Consider the following 12,541-nt stretch of genomic DNA (forward strand, 5'->3'; position numbering starts at 1 on the left):
TAATTGATATTTATATTCACCATCAAAGCATTCAGCTTTAAAAATCAGACGACTCACTTCCCTCAGAACCTCATATTTCCCACTGACTCCTGCTCATTGGTTACTGTCTTGCTCCATGGAATAATACATCCATCATTGTATTGGTTTTTGATGTGACTCTGAACTTATGTCTAGAATTCTCATTTTTTGGCTGCACGATTGGCTGTGTATGTCAAGCGAAAAAAAATTACTGCTAGGAAAAAAGAAATAAAATTGAACTTTCACAACCTGAAAATAGCTATCCCTAATGACAACAGCAGGCATCTTTTTCAATGTAAAATTTTATCTTTCTTTTAAAATGAAGAGTAAAACAAAGATGCTCACCAAGACCATTTGCGTTTGGTTACCAACATTTTGTCCAGTGACTGAATGTTTGTCAGCGTGATCATTAATGTTTTATTGCATATTTATGGTTATATCCAATGGCCTAAACACCATAGTACACACAATTCATTTAGAAACTTTGGGGAAAGATGAATTAGAAGATGCAATACTCTGTCAAAATCATTTTTTTAATGGATAACAGAATTTTTTTCAGAGTTATGTATTTCCACCGACTTTTTGAAGATTTGTGTGTGTGTGTGTGTGTGTAATAATCGCATGCAGCTGTTGTTTCTTTCTGGTTTGTAATGATGGGCTTGAACATTTAGGATTCCTCTGCTTTGGCCTCTTTATTTTGATTCTTCTTTATAAGACATATGTTTGAGAGATATAATCTATCCCCGTGGGGTATGGCTCTATTTTATTTGCATTACTAAAAGTTCTCTCAATATGAGAACTCCCAATTTACATTCCCTTCTACAAGTGGACTTTCGAGCCCTTTTTACTTTAGAGCTCTACATATTTTAACACCTTAGTTTGTAAATACAAAAAATCAAAAATCAAAACAAAACCATACCCTTTTTTTTCGGAGCTCTTATCTGAAGCTGAAATTGCTGTGTAATGCTATAAATGGACTGTCAATATTGCCAAGCAGTTTCACAAAAATCGCTGTGCCATTTTAAACTCTCCACAGTGAAATGGGAATGTTTCGTATTCTGCATGATTTTACTCATAACACTCGTTACACTAAGCGTTACTCCAGTCCTGAGTTCTGTAACCCAAAAAATGTTTGCTCAAGCACTTCAAATTCTCTGCATATTGCTTGAAATTGTGGAGCCATACTAAATTCAATGATAAAAGTGTAATTTTGCAGTTTGTTGATATTTAAGGAATAACATAATATTTTAGTAATTTTTTTATTTTGTTGGCTTCTGGGAAATCCCCTGATAACTTATCATCTACATTTCACTGACATATGAGAGAATTCATCATTAAACCTTGACTATTTAATCCTTAACCAATTTTATTTTAACTTCTGTATTTCAATTCTCCATTTCTATACCAAATACAGTAATGCCCACTTTTAGGTAATTTTTCATGCTTGTCTGAGTGATAGGCCAGTGTAAAGCAAATCAACCTGCAGATTTCAGTGTCTTTCATTTGGGGTTTTTTTGAACTTAGGGCCATTCAACATGATATTTATTTTGCTCCATTGGTCTCTCCATTTTTTATAAAATAAAATCTGTATGTAATAAGTATCATGCAAGGAACTCCGTAGCATTCAGTCCCCTTTGTTGATGCTTTCAGTCAGATGCAAGTGTTACAACTCAGCACTGTCTATCATACATGGGAAATGAATTTCTCCATGTTGCATTCTATGCATGTAATATTTACATGCTTCTCTTAGTCTTTGAGAGTTCTGTATGACAATCTATTTTTTTTTAAATTTATTTTATTTTTATTGGAAAGGCAGATATACAGAGAGGAGGAGAGACAGAGAGGAAGGATCTTCCATCCGATGATACACTTCCCAAGTGAGCGCAATGGCTGATGCTATGCCGATCCAAAGCCAGGAATTTCTTCTGGTATCCCACATGGGTGCAGGGTCCCAAAGCTTTGGGCCGTCCTCAACTGCTTTCCCAGGCCACAAGCAGGGAGCTGGATGGGAAGTGGAGCTGCAGGAATAAGAACCAGCACCCATATGGAATCCCAGCACGTTCAAGGCGAGAACTTTTGCTGCTAGGCCATGCCACCTGGCCCATAACGATCTATTTTTAATATCCCCTTTCTCATTAAACTATTTTCCAAGAGATGCCATTGTGGCTCAATATGTCAGGCCAACTTTACAATGTTCATATCTCATGGGTTTTTTTAAACGTTTGTTTGAAAAGTCAGATATAAAGAGAGGAGGAAAGACAGAGAGGAAGATCTTCCATCTAATGATGCCGATCTGAAGCCAGGAGCCAGAAGCCTCTTTTAGGTCTCCCACATGGGTGCAGGGACCCAACGCTTTGGGCCATCCTCCACTGCTTTCCCTGGCTGCAAGCTGGCACCTGGATAGGAAGCAGGGCCACTGAGATTAGAATGGGTGCACATATAGGATCCCAGAGTGTGCAAGGTGAGGACTTTAGCCTCTAGGCTAAGGTGCTGGGTCCTATCTCATGTTTTGATACCAACACAAGTACCAGCTATTCTTCCTCTGATCTGGTTTCCTGCTGCTCTGACTGGCAAAGCATCAGTGGATGGTCCAAATAATTGGGCTCCTGCCACTCCTACGAGAGACCTGCACGGAGTTTCTGTCTCCTGCCATTTGCCTGTGCCAAACGTAGCTGATCCAAGTTTGATGTATTTCTGTGGTAACTGTTCTTATCTGTGGAAGAACTTACACATTTTCAGATACTTAAATATGCCCTTCCCCAGCTGATATCTTTATCACTTTAGGCATCATTTAGTTTCCATTACAATGTTTCATATTTTCTCTTGCTTCATTCCCCTTAACCGCCGCAGTTGGCTGTGCTATACATCTGATATTTTTAATGTATGGGATATTGCAGTTAGTGTCTTAATTGTTGTAACAGCATGTTCTTCGTGTCAACTAAATGAAAATTCTAAAGCACTGGCCCTTAACAAACACTTCACAGGTTTGTAGAATCTCCCTGCAAGAGCTACTAATTGATTGAAATTATTAGGAAAATATGTATTTGCACATTTATATGCTATTTTTTTACTTTTAAAACAGAGGAATCAAACTTGTAACCAGGTAATAAAAATATTCATATCTAGTACCTATTGATTTAAAGAATAAAATGTGTGGCTTTCAGAATATTTTTCTTCTACCAGATATTCATAAGGGGTGCTCTTTTAAAAAGTATTTGAAATGATTTCCCTAAATTCCATCCCGTCAGTTGTAACCTTTGTGTTTAAACTCCTTAGAATAGGGAAAAAATGATTATTTAAGGTGTACCTTAAATAGTATTTTACGTATTTTATTTTCTGAAATTTGCATAGTATGTTTGATAATAATGATAAACAAACATTTAGCACATGTAAATACTTATAACTATTTACAAACAATGAAATATATTAAGTATTATAATAATAATTATCATAAGATCTAATACTAGGCTAAGGCATTGGCACTTTATTCAAATAACTGAGATGCCCAAATTTCATGTCTTATTGGCTCAGTTTGACCTTCAGCTACACTTTTCATTTCAGCATCTGCTACTGCTGTATGCCCTGGAAAGTGCCAGATGTTGGTTCAAATATTGAAGACCTTGTCACACATGCTTGGGACTAGAATTAACTTCCTTGTTGCTGGATTCATATTAGATGAGCTATGGCTGTTGTGGGCATTTGGCAAGTTAACTAGGGTATGGAAAATTCTCTTGCTCTGTCCTGTCCTTCTCTCTCATTCCATCTCTCCTCTGTGACTTTTCCTTCCTCCCTCCCTCCATTCCTCCCTTCCTTCCCTCTCTCCTCTCTTCCTTCCTTCCTTCCTTCTTTCTGTCCTTCCTTCCTTTCCTTCCTTCCTCCCTCCCTTCCTTCCTTCCTTCCTTCCTTCCTTCCTTCCTTCCTTCCTTCCTTCCTTCCTTCCTTCCTTCCTTCCTTCTTTCTGTCCTTCCTTCCTTTCCTTCCTTCCTCCCTCCCTCCCTTCCTTCCTTCCTTCTTTCCTTCCTTCCTTCCCTCTTTTTTCTTTCGTCATAAAAAATATTTTTAGTTATAGAAGGTGTACAAATGCCATGTGTTTCCTATATACAGATCACATATACAGATTTGGGAGAATGATGATACTTCTCAACCCACTGCCCATTTCTCCCTCCTTAGCTCCCACCCTTCTGCCTACTTAGATTTTCTTAGATTTTTGCAATGACATACTTATACCTTATTTTATAACAAGCTTAATTTTCCACCAGGTAAGGAACATAACTATTCCTCAAGAATATAGGCAAGGGCTTTAAACAGTGATCAAACCTTATATTTCCCTTCTTTATGAATGAATAAAACATTAATATCTAGAAAATTTCCACATTTCCTGCATTTCAAGTGAAAGAACATTGGATAAAAATTTCTTCCCTTTCTCATAGCGAATGAAATGTTAGAGATTTCATAGAAATATTGAATTGACAGGTAAGCTTGTTTTTCTCCAAAAACATTTTAGAAAACTATGTATGTATTTTTCATAATTGGCATTTCCCACAGCCTTTTTGAAGACACATTATAGTTATCCTCAGTCCAAATGCATGAAAGAATAAATAGTATTGACAGATTCTAAAAACATGGATTCGAAAAAAATATTCAGGGGTCTGTCAAATTTCTGCATGTTTTTCATGCAGTGATAAAACCTCATTATTTCCAACCATCTTTGCAACAGTATTTTCAAGGATGTCTCCCATCTTTGGAAAGCAAAAGTGTGATATCCCTTCTAAAGCAAGGTGATAATGTATTTAGCATCTTTACATCCTTGTAATAGATAATATCTTCTTCTTGTCCACAGATTAGAGAAATATTGTTCAGTAAAAATATGTGTTCCTGGGACCAGTGTCATGGCATAGCAGGCTAAGTCTTCTCCTTCAGCAATGTATATGGGTGCCAGTTGGTGTTCAGGCTGTCCCACTCCAAATTCAGCTGTCAATATACCTTGGAAAGCAGTAGAAGGTGATTCAATCCCTTGGACCCTGCACCTATGTGGGAGACCTGGAAGACACTCTGGCTCCTGGCATTACATTGGCCCAACCCTGGCCATAGCAGCCATTTGAGGAGTGAACCAGCAGAGAAAGACCTCTCTCTGTGTTTGTCTCTCTCTCTCCTTCTTCCTCTTCCTCTTCTTTTTTCTGTCCATAATTCTGAATCAGTGGATAGAAAATCCCTTTCTCTCTCTCTCTCTGATTTTCATGTAATAAATAAACCTTGAAAAATGTTGTATGCTGAAATGATTAAGACAATATAGAACTGATGCCAACTTTGGAAAACAGATATTTCAATACAAAAGCAAGCCAACAGATACAATAATACTTTTATGGACAGTTGATGTACATGCTATATAAACTGGGAAAGACAATTTAACGTAATAGCAAAACAAATTCACATTAATATAGAAAATGAGATCCGATTCCAACACCACATAACTTCCAAAAGCTAAGTCAATGAGTATTTAACACAGAAATGTGAAAATCAAAGGCACAAAAATTTTAGGGATTTATAAACATAATTATTTTCATAAATTATTCTGGAGAAAATCAAAATCAAAATTATTATTATTTTACAACAATAATATCCATATATTATTATTTATAAATATATCCATGTGAGTTATTATGATGTTTATATAAGATTCATTTTACTTATTTTTGTTAGAAAGTCAGATATACAGCAAGAAGGAGAAACAGAGAGGAAGATGTTCTGTCCAATGACTCACTTCTAAAACGGCCACAATGGCTGGAGCTGTGATGACCCGAAGCCATGAGCCAGGAACCTCCTCTGGGTCTCCTAAGCAGGTCCCGGGTCCCAATATTTTGGGCTGTCCTCGACTGTTTTCCCAGGCTGCAAGCAGGGTGTTGAATGGGAAATGGGCCTGTCAAGGTTAGAACCCGTGCCCATATGGGATCCCAGAGAATGCAAGGCAAGGACTTTAGTCACTAGGCTACTGTGCTGGGTCTGTGTAAATTATAATTTAATAAAAACACAGAATTTGGGAAGCTTTTAGAATTTCAGTGTAGAGTCTTTTTTTCCCCTGTAACATCATAGTTACCCCATTTCTTATACACAAATGGCACATGTAACTGAACTTACAAGTTTGGGTCTCACTTGTGTCATGGCAATCACTGTGTATCTTTCATCATCACACACACCGATGTTACATATTTTACATTAGCAGTTACAGAATCCTTGATGTTCTTGAGGTTTTCCTTTTTGCTACTTCCCAATACTGTACCAGGGACCACCATTACACACAAAAAATAGTGAAGATAAAAGCATGGGGAAATTAACAATGTTAATAAATTAACAATGGCAATATAATTATTACAGTATCGCCAGAAAATAAAGCCTAGTTAATACAAGCTTTGCACACAGTTCTCTTAATGGGAAGTGAAATTATGTTTCTGTGCTTTTCCAATTTTCCAGAAATCTTCCCATTTGTATGCTTATATAATAGCTCTATCCATTATTTTATGTCTCTGTATTTAAGGGGATCCTTGAGAATGGCTGCAAATACTCAGAAGGCATCTATAGCATAGACCTGCATGACATACAACCGAGGCTGTGCAAAGGAAGAAAACTGTTGATGTAGGATCGAAGGCTTAGGAATCAAACCTGAAATTAAAATGTATCTGAGTACTTTCAAGAGAGAAATTCCTTAAACACTGAATACTAGAACTAGAATTCCATGATTGCGGGGCCCAAACAATGTTTCTATTGGCAGGCATTGCCACATGCCATCTTTTCCCCAATCTATAAAGCCTTCACCCTGTCCAAACCCAGAATTTATTACAATTTCCCTACTTACTCCTCAAAAACAACTTTGCTAAAAACCCTCTTTTCTCACAGGATTTGACCTACATGGTAGGAAGGGCCACTGCTACAAAAAATTTTCCAAAAACCTCAAAAAGAAATTGTAAATAATCAAGAAATAGGAAAGAAAAAATAAGAGACTCAGAGACATTGCTGGTGAAATTGAAATATAAAATCTTTTAGTATTATACTTAAATATATATTCGCTTGTCGTTCGGCCTGATATTTGGAAAATTCCTATCAAGAATAAAATGAATTTGTAGGGAAAATAAATTATACATTTTTTTTAAGTATCATTGCTTCTCCAAGGTATATAGAGGGGGAAAAAATAAGATGAAGAGAAAATTTCATCCCACACGTAGGACTTCCAATGAATTAGCTGTGACCACCCAGGACAGAAAAGAAGCATGGTTTATTTACTAGCTGATTCATGTTATTATTCCTTAATTGTGGTAATACATTGAATAACTGATACCAAAAGAAAATGAAGAAAGGACAAACTCTTAACCAAGGGATTTAAAACTTGTAAGTTTAGATTGTATTAGCTCATTTTTTTCTCCTACTAGCTTCACAGTTAAAATCATTTGTTACCTTAAAGTGGAAGGCTCCAGAGACAGCTTCTTATGAATATGTCTTGAAAGATCTTTGAGGTCAAAAAAGTGATTTAACCTCAGAGATCAGCCTGAAATTCTGCAGAGTGCAGAAAAGCAAAAGCATAATTTAATTTCTAGGACATTGAGCAGCTAGGGATTTCCACAGCTATTGGCGAACGCATGATTTGTGTTGTAATAACCAGTCATGACAGCTGCATATTTTCTGAACTATGTCTAAAAGTGCTTCATACAAAATCCTTTAAACATGCTCGGTAGTTCCTTTTGTTGCAATTACAGTGCGAGTGGGGACGCTCTCATACACATATATACAAATGAAAGCTGATGCAAAACCTGAATAAAAAGAACATATGGAATGCCCATGTTAATGGTGTGCACAGTTGGCAAATGTTAGAAAATGAGAAGGAAATCATATTTACTGGCATCTGACTATTGGTCAAACTTTCCACAAACCTCCATTTACAAAGTGCATGTTATTTTGTGCTATAGCGCTGGTTACCTTACAAGTATCAAGGACCTGCCTCTTATTTTGTATTAACTGAATGCTAAGTACTGCTCTGCGTACAATGCACCCTTTACTTTGAACTCCAAATGATCAATCTGATTCCAAATAGTAAAAGTGAAAAATGTTTTTGTCTCAATGAGCAATATTTTGGCTTTTTGCATTACGTTCACATACACGCCTTGGTTTTATACATATTAAATAGAGACACAACTATAGTTTCTTCAAAACATAAAGATATCTCTTTACTACAGTCTACACAATATGTTAATATTTTGTTAACTGCATTTGTAATTATTAACAATAAGTGATATTTTCATTGTTTTGTGCCCCCAAATTCAGGTAAAATCTATATTAAAGCACTATCAAAAGGACACTGGCCAGTGTTTTATGAGGTTCTGGATTCTTTAACTACTTCTATGGTTAAGTAAGGAAATACAAAGATAACAAGGGTTTACTTCCAATTTTAAACTATTTAAGCACAAAAATCAATGGCCCCTTTAGCAAGAACTCTTGAGTTTAAAGCGCACTGGCCTTCAGGAGTGATGCAACTGGATTTGTGTGTTGCTGTCTTACATGACTTTGAAAGGATTTTCAAGCACAAATGCAATTTTACCTATAATTTAGGAAGCTTTCACATATTTACTATATATTAAAGACACACAATTAGAGTTAAGGTAATCTGTAACTAATTGTATACTGGATTCACGTTAATTATATCTCTAATCAACACTAGAGAATTTTTGCTTGTTGGCATGATATAAGTATATTTCTGACAGTCCTATTATTGAGAGCTCCTGGTACAAAATAATCCAATGTTTGAAAATTTTTGAAGAAAAGATTTGATGAATACCAATAATCGAAAGTTTTGTGTGAAATGATAGCATAAATGTTTTATAAGATGTTTCCAAAATGTTGTTGATGTAATCATATTAAGTATGATCAGGAAACACCTGTAGCAGAAAAGGGAGTAGCTTCTACAACTGAAAAAAAAAGATATGAAAAGTTGAAAAATTTATGAAGCTGAAAGAAATATTGTCACAGATTCATAGATACGTGATAGATATTTGGACATAGATGTAGATGAATAGCACCAAATAAGAATCTATATTTTTTTCACTAAAATTTGAAATCAAGGGAGTACACTTTGAATAAAATGAAAAAAAAAACCTTATAGATATAGATAGTAGACATTTTAATTTAAAAATATGTAAATGTGTACATGAAAGGCAGAACAAGAAAGATAAAGAGGGGAGAGAGAGAGAGAGAGACAGAGAGAGAAGCGAGAGAGAGAGAGAGGAGAGAGAGAGAGAGAGGGAGGGAGGGAGAAATAAAAAGGGAGAGAAGGAGATGTATCGCCCGAGTCGTTTCCCACATGATCATGACAGATAAGGCTGTCCCAGTTTGAAATGAGGAGCCAGAAGCTCCATCCTGGTCTCCCTCTCTGGTGGAATCATTCACTGCTCCACAGGGGCGTCAACAGTGAGCAGGGCATGTTGTATGATAGTTAACACTTGAACTGATGAGATGCGAGAATTGTTACCTGCACCACAATGCCGTCTTCTAACAGCAAATGCTTTAAAGAATATTTCCTGCTGGAGTTCTGCAACACACTGTTTCATATCAGCCTTTTTGCCATTTAATCCTCACCTCTACCTGCTCCTGATTAACTTAAGCACACCTTATTTTTCTTCATCCACTTAACATTTGAGTCCATTTACAGATTTTAGGAGCAATTCGAAAGCCTATGGAAATTTATCATAAAATAGTAAAATAAATAAATATATCTTTTTTAAAAGCCCCTACTTGGAAAGCATGAATTCCCTATTGGACCTGTGTTCAAGTCCCATTTCCTCTTCTGATCCTTGCCTGTGTACCTTGGGAGGCAGCAAGAGGGAGCTCCAGGGTCTAGGTATCTGCCATCACATGGGAAACAGAGATGAGTCAACACTGCTGAATTCTGCTTGGCACATCCCCACCTGTTGTGGGAATTAGGGGAATAAATCAGTAGATGGAAAATCTTTTGTGTTTTTCTCTGCCTCCAAATAATGAAAATGAAAATACATAAAAAAAATTTTTTAATATTTGAATAAACTTTGAAAAACATAAAAATAAACCAATGAAGACTCATGTGATTGCCTTGTCTCTGTAATTACATTCCTTTTAAAAAAATTAAGCAAAGACACAGAGAAGATGAACAGGAGAATTCCCATTTATTCTTTGCCAGGCCAAGGCTAACAAATGGAAGTTCAATGTAGGTGTCCCATGTGGGTGTCAGACATGTGACCACATGAGCTGTGGCTATTGGCTCCCGAGAGTTTATTAGCAGGATACTACAGTCAGGAGTTGCCTGCGGGAACAGAAACCGGTGACTCCATTGCGAAACACTGACGTCTTCACATGCAAAGTACACACATTCACCCTTAATAGGCACAAAAAGATCATGACTTTTTCTTTTCAGTGGGTGAAATTGTATCATGAAACATTTTCATATGGTCTGCAGGAAATAAAAATTCAATTTGGGATTAAAACTGAGTTCCTAAAAAAATACATCTATTCTCAGTGAATTCCTATGGGAGAGAGACTCATATTGATGGAAAGATTGTGCTTTTTTGTGAAAAAGCAATGAGACAAGTCTTGACAGTTAAGAATGAGTTAGGATGGTGGGTAAATCTTTTCAGAAAAATGATGGTATTTTGAAAGTATATTTTTTGTTCTTCTGACTTGAAAATATTCAAAAGCATAAAGAAGATTTTTAGAGTGTTTGTCACTCCCCCAAAATTACTTCATTGCGTTAAATATCCTCCTAAATAGTTTTCATGTTTTTGTTTTGTGCTTGCATTTTTAGTTTTACTTAGTTGCTTTAAAGTCACTTTCACAAAGGGAGGTGAGAGAAAGCGACATTCTTTTCTGCTTCACTCCCCAAAAGGCCACAGGGGGAGGGAGGCAGCTTGGCCAGGGTAAAGTCAGGAGCCAGGAACTCCATCCATGGACGAAACAGAAGCGTGCGTGCTCTTTTATGCTGCTTCTCCAAGGCCAAAAGAAGAAAGCTGGGCTGGGAGCTGCCAAGACACATATCAAGGGGAACCGTGACTTCACAGGCAGTGCTTTTCCTTGGTACAGCACAATGCTGATTATTTTTATGTTACATGACATTGCACTAGTACGTTAAGTATCTTCAGGTTTTTTTTTCAGTGCTTGTTTATTCTCATATATTTAAAGTGGCAGAGAGAGGGGGGAGAGGATCAAAAAACAAAATTCAAAGCATCATGGGCTGAATACGTATCATTTTTGCATCACTGTTAAATTGGGAAAACTTAAATCACCTCTTACATCAGGAATGTTCTATACGTGTAACCCTAAGGAAAAGACAGAAGTGAAATTCAATTGGTCAGACCATAATAGAACAATCCTCCTGATAATCCTTGACTGATACAATGGAAAGGGCCGGGGGGAGTGTTCAGAAGATGATCAATCAGGAACAGAACAATTGCGCTGACAAAGGGACTAGAGGGTTTGGTCACAGTGATAAAAGAGCAAATGCTCAGTGAGTTCTCTAATCTTCAACTAGGGGACAATAAGCAAGGACTTTCCAAGTGCTTTGGTCATCTTCCCACAAACAAGGCTGGACAAGAATTCATAGGCTGTAACTTACACATCTCATCAATGTCAAACTTCATTTTACACGTCAGTCCATCATAGACTACTAGAGATATTGCATAAGTTGATGTTCTTAATGTCATTGGCCTGTATTTGTTTAAAGGTTTATTTTAATCGCAAAGTCAGATATGCAGAGTGGAGCAGAGACTGAGAGGAAGATCTTCTGTTCAATGACTCATTCCCCAATTGACCTCAATGGCCGGAGCTGCACAGATCCAAAGCCAGCAGCAGGAACTTCTTCCGGGCTTCCCACGTGGGTGCAGGAGCCCAAGGCTTTGGACCGTCCTTGACTGCACTCTCAGGCCACAAGCAGGGAGCTGGATAGGGAGCAGGGCGGCCGAGGTTAGACCCTGCACCCATATAGGAATCTGGCACACACAAGGTGAGGACTTTACCTGACTGGCCAGTATTAAAGGCATTTACTCCAATAATGCTGACCACTACTTCTGTCTCCTAGCACTATAGAAATCAAGTTAGCATTAGGGCTAAAAACCTAATAAATATATACACACTCACACACATACATGTATTCCCATAGAGCCTCTGCCAGGAACTGAGAACTCTCATCTTTCACCATTCGCTCAAAGGTTTCTGTTTATAACCATGCATTAAAAAAAGGCTGTATACTCAGGTTTAATAATAAAGATGCAACATTTTTAAAGTGCACAAGTTAATGAGTTCTGCCATCTTCATAAACTTAAGAAAGAATAGTCACAATAAATATCGTACACATTTTCATATTGTTGTATCTTTGTGCTTGAAGAATTGCTCTAATTTTTTCAAAGTAGGGGCTTACTTAGACTCTACCCTACATGAAATCTGGAAGGATCAAGAAACACCTTTGACTGCATGAAAACAACAGTTGTTGAATGAAAAGAATCATAAAATACGGGTT

Source organism: Ochotona curzoniae, unplaced genomic scaffold (genome assembly GCF_017591425.1).
Source record: "Ochotona curzoniae isolate NIBS_2020 unplaced genomic scaffold, NIBS_Ocur_1.0 contig_64, whole genome shotgun sequence".
In the NCBI taxonomy this organism is placed as follows: domain Eukaryota; kingdom Metazoa; phylum Chordata; class Mammalia; order Lagomorpha; family Ochotonidae; genus Ochotona; species Ochotona curzoniae.